Source organism: Neoarius graeffei, chromosome 1, assembly GCF_027579695.1.
Source record: "Neoarius graeffei isolate fNeoGra1 chromosome 1, fNeoGra1.pri, whole genome shotgun sequence".
NCBI classification, from domain to species: domain Eukaryota; kingdom Metazoa; phylum Chordata; class Actinopteri; order Siluriformes; family Ariidae; genus Neoarius; species Neoarius graeffei.
The window spans coordinates 49482605-49493992 of NC_083569.1; positions in this window are offsets into that span (position 1 = coordinate 49482605).

Genomic DNA, 11388 nt, shown 5'->3' on the forward strand with positions numbered 1-11388 from the left:
TATATATATATATATATATATATATACTACTTTCAAAAGTTTGGGGTCACTTTGAAATGTCCTTATTTTTGAAAGAAAAGCACTGTTCTTTTCAATGAAGATCACTTTAAACTAATCAGAAATACACTCTATACATTGTGGTATATGAGCTAATGTGGTAAATGACTATTTTATACTATTCAAAAAAGTAGGGGATATTTTATTTTGAGATCCAAATTTTCACATATACAAAGGGATACGAAAGCATGTTGTATAGTTCCTTACTGAGGAAGCATTTCCAAAGAAATTCATCACCCAAACACATCAATGACACTCTCATGATCAGCACGGGATGCTACTGATGATCAAGGGGGTCGTGCCACAAATTTGCATGACTCTGAATTGGAAGGTTAGAGCCACTCCAAAGGAAGATTTTGAAAAGAAAGCATCAGATTATCGGTGGTTGAAGTCGTTAATTAAACAGAGACCATGCGCCGTCTAACACAGGATGAGAGGTTACGTGCCCTTGGCATGCTACAGGTTGGCACAAGACAGGTCGTTGTGGCAAGAGCATTGAATGTTTCCCAGTCTGTCATCAGCAGATTATGGTCCAGACATCGTGCTACAGGGTCTGTTCAGGATAGACCACGATCCGGTCGACCAAGGGCAACAACTCAGGCTCAGGACAGATTCATCCGCACTATTGCCTTGAGAAATCGTATGGTAACAGCAAATCAGATAAGGTCTCAACTTCGAAGGGATACTGGCTTGGTAGTGAGTGGCCAGACCATCAGGAATCGACTGCACAGATTTCACTTACACGTCCGACGTCCTCGTGTCATTCCCTGTTTGAGGGATCGTCACATTAGGGCCAGACTCCAATGGTGTCATCATCATCAACACTGGGATAATCGCCGATGGAACCACGTAATGTTCTCAGATGAGTCGAGGTTCACTGTGGACTTCCTAGACAGACACAGGAGGGTTTGGCGCCGACGTAACGAACGTTTCCATGATGTTAACGTCATTAGACATGATCCGTATGGGGGTGGCTCTGTAATGGTGTGGGGAGGCATCACTGCTGCCGGCAGAACAGACTTGCATGTTGTTGCTGGACGTGTCACAGGGCAGTACTACCGGGACAACATCTTGGCACCCCATGTTGTGACGTTTGCACGTCGTTATGGCCGCCGTTTCATTTTCCAAGATGACAATGCCAGATGTCATAGGGCCAGGATCGTTACAGATTACCTCCAGCAGCAGAATATCACCAGATTACCATGGCCAGCACTCAGTCCGGACCTTTCCCCCATCGAGCATGTCTGGGACATGCTTGGACAGCGGCTACGCCAACGTCAACAACCTCCTGCCAATGTCCAAGAACTTGCTGCAGCATTGCAACAGGAATGGAATAACATTCCCCAAAATGACCTGGGACGTCTCGTTAGGAGTATGCCACGCCGAATTCGAGCTTGTCTAGCCAACCGAGGGGGTTTTACCCGCTACTGACTTGGTTTCAAAATGGTGGTAAATTTGCTGTGTGACCCTGTGTTTGTGTTGACCCTTATTCTGGAGAATCTGTCCTTTACTGACTGTACACAGGGTTTCGAATAAATTGACAAATGTTTCCTTAATGTTTTTCTGTCGTGTTTCCTTCCTGACCTCATGATCTGCATTTCATTCTACTTGTAAATCCAATATCCCCTACTTTTTTTGAATAGTATAGCTGCAAATGTGTGGTTTTTGGTGCAATATCTCCATAGGTGTATAGAGGCCCATTTCCAGCAACTCTCACTCCAGTGTTCTAATGGTACAATGTGTTTGCTCATTGCCTCAGAAGGCTAATGGATGATTAGAAAACCCTTGTACAATCATGTTAGCACAGCTGAAAACAGTTGAGCTCTTTAGAGAAACTATAAAACTGACCTTCCTTTGAGCAGATTGAGTTTCTGGAGCATCACATTTGTGGGGTCGATTAAATGCTCAAAATGGCCAGAAAAATGTCTTGACTATATTTTCTATTCATTTTACAACTTATGGTGGTAAATAAAAGTGTGACTTTTCATGGAAAACACAAAATTGTCTGGGTGACCCCAAACTTTTGAACAGTAGTGTGTATACATGTTATTTCACCTCCCTCACTGCCATCACCAGGAACTACCTGCAGGCCAGGACAATGAGAACATTTTAACATAGCCTATGGAAATCCAAAGTTTACACATTATCATCACGCACAGAAATTGCAAAACTAGTTTTAAAACCGCTAAGTTCCAACTGTTAAACATAGCGAGAGGCTGGGCGACGTGTGTGTGTGTAAAGTGTAAACCAGTGCATCCTGACTTTCTAACTATGCCTGTGTGTTGCGTGAGCGGCAGTCAGTCAACAACTCTTCGCAAAGTTTCCTTATGAAACAATATGCTCGCTGAAATTATGGCAGGGAACGCCAGATTAAACATTAAAACTGCCTTCTGAGCACTGTATCTACAGGCTACCACCGAAAGAAGGAGGCTACCAGAAAGGCATCTCTACTCCGTACGATTTTACTTTCACTACGACATTACTTTGAACAGACTATCAAAAAATTGCAAGGTGATATGATAAAGTAAGGCACAGTTTACTTAGTCGTTTTTTTTTTTTAAACGATGCAATCGTTTTCTGCCTTTTGGCACCCTTCATCATGCCATGTTGGGGTCCTGAACTAGGAGGAGCTGTCCCCGATATGCCTGTCAAACTTGTGGGTAACCATAGCAACCAAGCTCGAGCTCGCAACCTGTGCAGTCTGCGCAGTTGCAACTATGTATACACTGCTGTGCACCTCAATAAACCGAATGGTAATTAGTCTTTTGATTTTTCCGTGAGGTTTGCCTTATGCAAAGAAAGACAGCATAGACGTTTTTTCCTCCCTATAAGTGGGGGGGACCGAACGAGGTGAATTTAAATCTGGGTGGGACGAATCCCCCCCGTCCCCCCCTCTATCTGCGCCCGTGCACCCAGCACCAGTTTTTGGATTAAAGCATTAGGGGTTAATATCATGGAGACATCATGATATTGATGTTAAGTGGTAATCAGTAATGTACAGGACTGTGTAAAAGTCTTGAAAAATAAATGCTGTCAACCAAAAATGGCTTAAAAATAATCTGTGGGTGGTAAAAGAGAGCAACTGGACTTGCTTGAAGATTCTTGAAGATGTTTCACCTCTCATCCGAAAGGCTTCTTCAGTTCTGTCTGACTAATAGGGAGTATCACAGTATTTATCCTCTCATGGATGAAAAGCAATCCTAAGGTGTCGTTGAGTCATCCTGTTGGTGTGGGTCACTGGGGGCTGGGTGTGAACGGCCTCACGAGTCGGGATGATCAATGGATTGCTGGTTCTCTCTGTCCTCCTGTGAGTCACTCACTACGTTTACATGCACATAGAGAGAATCGAATTTCTGCCGTTGCTCGACTGAAATCGAAGTTCAAAATGCCATGTATAGAGATCTTGCAGTCACGTGACCGGAAAGTACACAACCGCCATCGTGTCGGTCAAAAACACCGCTGAATACTGCTGCACTCATGTATAGAATGGATCAATTTCAACCGACGGACTACACGGCTCATTTTTCTAATGAACAGATAATTAGATATATGTCTAAAATAAACGATCTACAGATTTGTGACCCTTATGGCTTACCGGACGTAGTTTTCACAACCGGATTTTGAACTGCCAGCGGAATACCCGGACGTGTATGATTACCTCATTAACTTTCCCTCGCTGTTCAGTGGTGAAGCACTGCGTGCTTATAAATCTCTGAACAGTTATCTCTACAGAAATTCAGGATTTGTCAGCGACTCAGATGTGGCATCTTGTAAACAAAAAAATGATCCTCACTGGATGGGTAAGTCACTTAAGTATTGAGTATAGCACTGACCAGCCGATTATAGAATAAGGTAATTCCAAATCGTCCGTGTTGTTTACATGGATCTGGCGTTGGAGAGATAGAGGCTTGGCAGTGGAGAATTGAGTGGCTGTTTTCTGAGCTTAGTCAACAGGCCGGCTCTGCCTGTAGCCTTGCTTTTGCTTCGGCTCCCGGCGCCGCGTCCTTCGCTTTGCTTCCGATAACAATCCACAGAGACCCTGCTGGTCTCGCAATCTGGTCTCGTCCGGAATGTGTTTTTTTTTTTTCTCGTCCGGAATGTTGTGCATGCGATGGAAATCGCTACAAACCGTCATTTTCTGCTGGAAACCAATGTCCAGTAAGTCCATACGGTTGTAGTGGATATTGAAGTCCGGTACAGATGAACAACACGCAAAAATACACACAAAAAACATAAAAAACATGCACAGGTAGGGAGAGCTTGTAGCCACAGCCGTTGTAGTAGAATTGTATATAGTAGGGTTTACCAGAAGAAAAGGTAGAAGTAGAAGGCGGAATATGGCGTTTGACCTACATGATGGCATCTGTCACAATCTGGATCGGCTGTGACGTCACATGCAAGATCTCTATACACCTTAATTCGGCTGAAATTGAACCGAACTTGATTTCTCGGAATCGAGCTACACGACCTAGTTTATGCGATTTCTGCCGAGCTACTTTGTGCATGTATACCCTATCGAGCTAGTTGTCGAGCTACTTCCGGAAGTGACGAGTGACGAGACCACAAGCGGGAAACACAACAGCCTCGGTCGGCATGACAACAGTAGTAGCGAGCAGCAGAAGAGGTCAGGAGGAACAAACGAAGAAGAGAAAATGGCGATGTAGAGCTCTCTGAAGTGTGGGTGGAGCACAGAGGACGGCAGGACAAAGCTTCTGGTACTAATAGGCTTTTTATTGTCAGACTTTTCAGTTTAACAGCCTACTTTTATTCTTGAGAGAAAAACACACGCGCGCATGCACTGTGTTCTAGTCCCGGGATGAGCTGTCCCCGCTACTCTCCCTCTGCCTCCTTAAATAGGGCGCGGTTACTGGGAAGACACACAAACGCAGGTTAATTACCGTCAGGTGAAGTGATTCTGCCACTCACCTTCCCTGGCTCCGCCCTCCTGTCACAGACCGGCGCTTGACCACGCCCCCACTGCCACAGGCAAGCAGAAACGTGCACTTCTGGAGCAATGAGGAGACAGAGTTCATGCTCATTCAGCTTAAGGAGTTGAATATATTAAAATTCATGGACGGGAGAAAAACGCGCAATGGAGAACACGGAACTGATAACTTTGTTTACACTCTTGAATAGCTCTTCTTCATGACGACAACCGGAAGTGTACCAACACGATGGGGTGTGTTGCACCACCTGTGGCTCGGGTGCACAATGCACCTCACACAATAGCCCGATTTCATTGTGTGCATGTAGGACTGGATTTCTCTGGCACCCTGCTGGGACCTTCAGCTCGATTACCGACAGCAGCTCGATTTGGATGTAAACGTAGTCACTGAAAACAGCTGGGTTTTGGTGTGCATTCAGTTGTCTGGGAAGTGTGCCAAAGACTGCATTGTAGGTGGCTGATAAATGATGTCTTAGACCCCCACCTCTGTTCAGTGATGGCCGTTCCAAGTTGACAAAAATGGCTTTTTTAACTCCTCGCTCATATCAACGATCCTCTCTGGCTAAAATGCATACGTTGCAATCCTGAAATGAGTGTCCTTTGTTGTTAAGATGAATGTAGACAGCAGAGTCCTGGCCTGAGGAACTGGCTCTACTATGTTGAGCCATGCGCCTGTGAAGCAGTTGTTTTGTTTCACCAATATAGAGGGCTACCGCATGACGTCACCGCGCCGCGAGATTTTGTTAGGCGCCATATTGGAAGACCAAGTACATGCACTCACAATATAAAACAAAGTACGAGCGAGAGTAAAGTGGCACGATGGATGATAATTCTGGTTATGTGAGTACATTACCAGCTGCAGAAAGGGCACGGTATGTGGAGAAACTGGCTGTGATTGATGGGTTTGACCCATATGATAAGACTCGCGGCAAGGGAGAATGGAAACATAAGGAGGACCTGACACCAATTCTGCCATCTGTTTGCTACCCAGACATTGTAAACTATTTGTTGTTTACACCCAGTGCCTACACTCAGTGTTCGAACTATGCCGATATTTTCGGGGGGTCCCTTTTTTTCCCTTGGGGGGGGGGCTTGCGCTTGTCTCGGAGCGCGGATCTCCAAACACATGAGAAGCCTATCTTACGCACATATCACGCGGACTCCACACCTCCACACACGCATCACGTTTGAAGTCATAACTCATCAGGGGAAATCGTGTCCGCATTGGCATGTTCAAAAAACAACCTCGCGTCAACAATGATGCCACACGCAAGAAAAAAAAAACAGTCAGGCTACTCAACAACCAACCTGGCAGCAGCAGTCATTGTCATATCGGTTTATTTTATCTTTGATGTAAACACAACACTTCGGATATACAAATGCTTCCCATTACACACGATTGCTATGTCAATAAACATCATTTTGCCAATATTTTAGAGACCCCCCAACATTTCCCAAATCATGTTTTCAAGGGATCTCATGTCTGTTTCAGGGGATCTCGGATCCCCCGAGTACCCCTGTAGTTCGAACACTGCTTACACTGCTGATGACTTGAAAGCCTACAAAGGACGTTGTTAGCCTACAATTATGTTGTTAGTGGCTTGGTTCGTGATATTACAGCTGTTATTAAGAATAACCTACACATAGTTATGGCCAAGGTAATCTTGTTGATATTTATCTTTTAATAATATATCTTTTCAGTTGAAAAATTAATACTTTTTGTTACTATTAAGGTATCCATAATTTAGGTTAATTTATCCAAATTATACATATGTATTTATGATATATGCCTACACAACAACTATGCTTTATTTATATAATAGGAGGGAGAGCAAGCCCCAAACCATCCTAAATTATTATTATTATTATTATTATTATTATTAAATTGTAGAAGTCTGGGAGGCTTGCTCCTCATATAGCTATCAACTTGGGGCCAATTTAGCATGTTTTAAATCTGAATTTCTTGCGTTTGCTTACCTCAAAGTGTCCGTAGATCAGAGCCGGCCTGTGGCATAGGCAATATAGGCAAATGCTAAGGGCGCTGCATCCATCCAGGGGTGCAGAAACGGGGGGAGAAAAATTATGACTTCCACTATTCTGAAAACGAGTCAGCATTATAATGTCTTAGCCTAATTTAATTGTACAGCAAAGCATGTAGTCAGGGTGCGATTTGTCAAAAAAAGCGGGGTGGGGTGTGGTGGTGGTTGTTAATCATGAAACAATAAGCGCTCAACAGTGGTTCGCCCTGTCTATAGTGTGTCTTCGGGTGCGCAAGTGCGCATCCACGGCTATTCTCTGTTTTGGCCATGTAATAGCCTAAGTGTTGTTGGCTAAAGAGTGTTTTTGCATAACGTAGATAACTGACATAGATCTGTTGCTTGTTTTGAATATGGCTGCACTTGGAGCAGTCTGTCGGTGTCGTTGAGCAGTCTGGGCTGAAGTAAAGGTCTTTTATGCACCGAACATGTTTCGCAGCAAGATATTCCAATGGTGCCTGGCACGTTTTTTGTTTTTTTTTAATAAAACAAAGTTGCTTTGTTGATCTGTGTTCTCATTAAAATGACAGTTTAGCAGCTCATTCAAGCAACCATGTTGCGAAGAGCTTCCTGGAGGAAAATATAATAAACGCGTTGAAAACAAGAAACAATCTCAGTGCGTCAAGACTGCAGGGAAACGAAACAAGCACTCAGATGTGTTCTCTTTACAAATAGCATAAATGGCACACTTTCTCTCCTGTAAAGGAAGAAGACACAAAAGCAACTCACCGAGCGGGTGGTGAGGAATTCAGTAAATAATAATAATAATAATAATTATTATTATTACCTGTTACTTTCCCAAGGCGCCCCCTCTCGTCCGACTTATCTGAGATCTACTTATCTGAGATCTACTATGATGCAAGACCGCCTCAGTGGACTTGCCATTATAAGCATCAACCATCATTCATTCATTCATTCATTATCTCTAGCCGCTTTATCCTTCTACAGGGTCGCAGGCAAGCTGGAGCCTATCCCAGCTGACTACGGGCGAAAGGCAGGGTACACCCTGGACAAGTCGCCAGGTTATCACAGGGCTGACACATAGACACAGACAACCATTCACACTCACATTCACACCTATGGTCAATTTAGAGTCACCAGTTAACCTAACCTGCATGTCTTTGGACTGTGGGGGAAACCGGAGCACCCGGAGGAAACCCACGCGGACACGGGGAGAACATGCAAACTCCGCACAGAAAGGCCCTCGCCGGCCACGGGGCTCGAACCCAGACCTTCTTGCTGTGAGGCGACAGCGCTAACCACTACACCACCGTGCCGCCCAGCATCAACCATGTGGTCTCAAATCAGTTATCATATGATGTTGTTGTAGATGACTTTGCTGCAAGAAAGACTAGGAGGGTAAAGCTGTAGCAGGTTATGTGAGATTGAGGATGCGCTGGTGTTGTTCAAGTTCAACTTTTATTGTCAATTTCCTCACATGCACCAGTCATACAAAGGAGCTGAAATTACGTTTTTCACTCTCCCATACGTGGACAGAGACAGGACAGACATCAAAGTGCTGAGAAAAAAAAATAGGAAAGCAGCACAACATATCAACATATAGTAAACTAGTATTTCCCTTGTACTATATTCAATATCAACATATACACATATAGTTACATATCAACAGTTTTTTCCCCCTGTTCTACATTTAGTTTTTCAATAGTTGAAGTTGAAGGCAGTACCAAAAAACACCACTAGAGGTCTTTTTAATATCACAATTTTATATTTTTTTATTTTTATTTAAATCCTTGTATTTTTCATGCACACTGGTTTCTTTCATATCTTATTTTGTGCAATGCCTTATTTATATTGCATTTACGAATTACAACACTTGTTTACATTTTTTTATTTTGGGAGTACTGTAAATGTAATACTTTATGTAAGCCATTTATATTATGTTTCATATATTCAGTTCATATTTTGTATTTGTTTCTTTAATTCAGTATTAAATATTTTGAATGTGCAATTTCTTTATTTAATGCCTTTAATTAAGTATTTTGAACGTGCAATTTTTTGTTTAAATAAAAGAATGTTTTAAGACAAAGCTATTCCATTTCTTGTTAGTATAGATACACTATCAGTGGCTTTAACTGGTGTTGGGGAGGGGGCGCCACCTAAAATCTTGCCTAGGGTGTCAAATTGGTAAGGGCCGGGCCTGCCGCAGATCATGCACAGACTTATCCATTATATCCACAGTTTTTTGCCAAGTCTCACACAGGTTTCTTTCAAGTCTACTGTTGGGCCAATAAATCATAAATAAAACAGCTCAGATTTGTTTGTTTAAGTCGTTTGCCACTCCACTTTATTCTCGTGGGTTCACATACCGCTGCCGTTATTTCCCCCTAATCACGAGTTTGTTGGTCTTCCAAAATGGCGCAGGGTCTGTTTACTTCCGGTTTCGGGTGATGTCAGTGAAAGGGGTCTATATGACTCTGTGTATTCCTCACTGCACTGAATTGCATACACTACGTTGTCCTGTTTGTGTCTGGGTATTCTGCCCTTAGGGCACACTTCCCAGACAACTAAATGCACACCAAACCCCAGCTGTTTTCAGTGACTCACAGGAGTACAGAGAGAACCAACAACCCATTGATCAACCCAACGACTCTCGAGGCCGTTCACACCCAGCCCCCAGTGACCCACACCAATAGGATGACTCAACGACACCTTAGGATTGCTTTTCATCCATAGAGACTAAATACCTGACACTCCCTATTAGTCAGGCAGAACTGAAGAAGCCTTTTGGATGAGAGGTGAAACATCTTCACAGATCTTCAAGCAAGTCCAGTTGCTCTCTTTTACCACCCACAAGTAATTCCCTTCACTAAGTGTGTGCTATATAGTCATAAAGTGCAAGTGTGTAACCAGGAAATTCATAATAGTTTTAACATGAACTCTGTTTCGTTGAAGTCATCAGTAAACAGCTGATAGAGACTTGAGTGCAAAACTGTACATGGCAATAGGAGTCCTAAGCCATCATAGCAAAATTGCTCATATGAATTGCGGTCAAAAGCCATTTTGTGGTATCTTTAGGCTGTCCATATGGGGCCATCTTCAGTGATTTATATGACTGTTCATGTGTGCTCTAGGTCAGTGTTTCTCAACCTTTTTTCAGTCACGGCACCCTTCAGAAGTATGCAAATTCTCAAGGCACCCCCATATAAAATATACGCAGTCACGCTGACCATATGCTGACCCCGGCAGTGACGTTGTGACATGGGAAAGGGGGCCGTGAGACAAATTTTGATGATGCATGAGGTGGTGATGATCTGCATTAGTGCAACTATCGTTTTTTGGAATTTTAATTCATTTTATTTATTTCAGTGTTAGAATATATAATTTTTTGACGGCACGCCGGTTGAGAAAGGCTGCTCTAGGTAACAGACTAGGAAACTCCTTTGTTGGCACTGAGAACAGAATAAAGTAGAAGCAAATAGCTGGATATGACGGCTGGGTTTTGTTGGGACCCTTCACAAAGAACCCAGCGTAGCATAATATAACTAAGAGAAAACACCAGTGTCATTAATTTCCCTCCATGTCTTATGTCAGTTATGTAAAACTGTGTGTAGTCAAAACAAGAAGTAGTTAAAATGTGATGTATTTGGAAAGTGTACAGATAATTTAATAGAAAACTCCAGAAATTATATATTTTATGCATACACATTTGCAAGCTTTCAGTTTACTCCCCTGCAATTGTAAGTCTTTCTTTTTCTTCCACTGGGGTGTTTGTTTGTTTGTTTGGTTGTTTTAATTGGAACGTGGTCAATTGTAGGTGATGACAACACAGGATATGGGTATCAACGTGAACTTTGTTCAATAAATTCTGAAAACCACTTTGAAAATGTTTCTTGACTGAGAAGGTAGTTTGGGTTTTCCCCAAGTTGAATTCATCCTGTTCAAAGTCAGATGCATTGAAAGAATTTTGCTCAGCATTCACTGACAACACATTAGACATTTCGGTGTTCTCATGCTTCATCCCTTCTAGCGTGATGTGCAGTCATTTTCTGGCATTTTGTTTAACACAAGCATATTACACAAGGACTACACTATTTAGCCAGAAGTACGTAGACACCTGACCATCATACCATATGTGCTTGGTGAAGCAGTTACACAATTTTTTTTTCATAAATTCTGTAATTGTGAAAAACTTTACATTATTGTGAAATGTAATATGTATGAAGACAAAGTTACTCAGTTAACATTACTGATCAAAACTCTTTCTCTGGCAGTGACTCAGTCTGCTACTGAATCTAAATCTGCAATTTGAAATGACTGAAGCGTCAGTGGATGCTAAACAAGTACTGTAATCTTGTGTGTGCAGAAGCTTTTGTGGTAGCACTTCCTTGC